The following is a 2864-nucleotide window of genomic DNA, read 5'->3' on the forward strand; positions in this document are numbered from 1 at the left end:
ATCCCCTTCAAATGCACGCTCAGTATTAATAATCTAATGACGTCATATATAATAATATATCAGTCAGAGGGATCAAACCAGTACTTTTACTGCAATACTTTAACTACATCAAGCTCATAATACTTTTACTGTAGTAGGACTTTTCATACAGGCTTGTATTACTGTGTATACATCGCATGGTACTTTTAATTATTTAAAGGATCTGAATGCTTCTTCCAGCACTACTGGTTTGCTTCAATTTGTTTTGTTTGGCTTTTTCTTGATTTTATTACTTTCGTTCTTCTTGTTTTATTAATAAGCTTCCCTGTTTCTTCTACTGTATCTCCCTCTTTCTCTTTTTGTTTTGAAAATTGCTAAATAAAGAAAGTTTGACTGCTTGCTTACTAGCATCTCGCTAACATTAAGATAGACTTAAAACCTCATGGTTAGGATACCCTAGTGACACAATGGTTAAGGTGCATACCACATAACCACAGCGTGGTGACATGTCATATCCCTCTCCCTCTCTTCCCCTATGTTTCCTGTCTCTACACTGTCTGTCAAATAAAGGCAAATAGCCCAAAACTAAAATCTTGAAAAATCCCCTCATGGTTTAAAAATTCATAACATGATATTTTATATGATTGTTATAAGTGATCTTGTTTGCACTTGGAGGTGTCCTGTCAGTGGTCTTAATGGTGTCCTATCGATGGCTGGATAAAGGGAGACTAGAGGGCACAGATGTCGAGCCAAAAATAAAAATGAGGTTTAGATCTCATCAAAACTAATTTGTAGATGAGACATGAACAAGTGAAATATTAGAGGAGTAAATCTTGATCAACAGATTAATACCCACTTCAATTTATTTTGTCTGCTTAATAGTTTTATGACCTTTATCGGCAGCCATTACTGTTGCCCAGTCTATGTCTATGTCTTGCTGTTTGTGGTTTCTAATTATGGCTGTGTGATTCTTTCACTTTCTTCTATTCTCTGTGCAGTCCTGTTAGTGGGACTGTGCTGTGACATACTGAGCCAAACTGCACTAGCTTAGCTGTGTGCTCATTAAAGTGAAGTGAACTGAGTTGTAAATTAAGCTTCCATATAATCATAACAGCAAAAAATAAGTTTGTCCTCTAATCCTTTTAGGCTAAAATTGATTGCAAGTGTCCTGTCTAAACTTGAAGTGTTGACAAATGCTCAAAAATAGCTCAAAAATGGGAATGTGTACTGAAAACTTGTTTTGCATCAACAGTGCAAACCTGTCCTTGCATGTTCTGAAATCATGACTTGCTTACAGACTGTTTATATATTGAACTGGTTTAGCAATATCTCAAACCGAGAGTGCACAAGCGTAAAGACAGCAAGTGAAGGAAGCTGTACTGATCTGGTGATACAATTCCTTTTGCAGCATCGAAACACTGATAAAGGTCACAGTACTGACTGTTCACAAAACTTCACAACACAGTGGTAAATGTTGTTAACCAGAGCCCCCTTCACTCCCTTGAAAACAGTTTCTTTGACATCAATTTATGACAAATCAAAGGGTCCTCATGATTGGTTGAAAAGACCAAAGGGAAAAGATGTACCTACTACACTGTCTCAGACCTTTTCTTTTAGTATAATATGATATCATTTATCATCATCAGTTCCACTTAGTTTTAGGATAAATTTTAAGATTATTGTACAAAGGGATGAATGTCTACAAGACTTTTATCTAGTTAAATACAGCAAAATGAAAATGCTACACACTGCACTATAACTTGCATATTACATTTATATTTATTATTTTTATCATTTTTTATTTCTTCTTTAGTGCTACTTTTATATATGTTGTTCTATTGTATTGGCAAATTGATTGTTCTATTCTATTATCATTTAAATTCATTTTAATATTTGTTATGCATTGTCTGTGTGTGTAGGGTGGGGCAGGCTACAATCAGATTTCATTGTACCATCCTGTGTTGTATAGTGACAATTTACATGAATCTTGAACCTGACTTGCAGTGAAGCTGCTTTCTGTAGTTTTGGACACAAACTGTGGAATTCACTGTCACTGACACATCAGCTGAGATATTAAATCACTGGTCGAATCTCAGCATCTTACTTTACTTTACTGATGTTTCTTGATTATGAACATTTCTGTTCAATCTCATTGGATTACAGTTATTAAAAAGATGATAGTGGAAGTGTTTATGGAAATGATAATTACTGATGTTATCATTGTTATGGTTATTTCTGTTATTTATTTTTAGTTTAGATCATTTTAGCTAAATAAATCAAGTGCTACTGTTATCACAGCTAATATTATTATAATCTGTGCTCAATTGTTTTGTTGTTGAGGCACTCTAAGATTAACCGCTGCTGTATCCCTTTGTATTAGTTGTAATTTTATGGCTTCATCAGTAGTTAACAAGCCATTTACTGATGCTTTACAGCTCACTTACAAGCCATAAATAAAAACTGATTGGACTGTTATCCTCTGAGCAAACACCTATTAACAACTTATTCAGCATTTATCATCAGATTAACATGTATTACTGCATTATTACCATAAAGAAAAGAAAAACAACAGCAAAAGGGATTTTTTACAATCTTAGATTCCAAAATGTATTCTTAATAATGGCTTGTTAGTGATCTATTGAACATAGTTACAACATATAAACCTTTTATGAAGGGTGCCTTATTAGAAGCACAATCACTTTTACTGTGATTTTGTAATAAAGGTTTGTCTTTGTGACCTTATTTCAAGTTTTCAACATCCCCTCTGTCACCAGAAGGCCCAGCGGCGGCCACACCTACCAGGAAGTGTTGGGTGCAGCAATACCAGGGGCCACAGCACCGTAATACTCATCAATCTGTATGACCCTCATAAAGGCAAATAAGGT

This window comes from Thunnus maccoyii, chromosome 1 (genome assembly GCF_910596095.1).
Source record: "Thunnus maccoyii chromosome 1, fThuMac1.1, whole genome shotgun sequence".
Lineage (NCBI taxonomy): Eukaryota > Metazoa > Chordata > Actinopteri > Scombriformes > Scombridae > Thunnus > Thunnus maccoyii.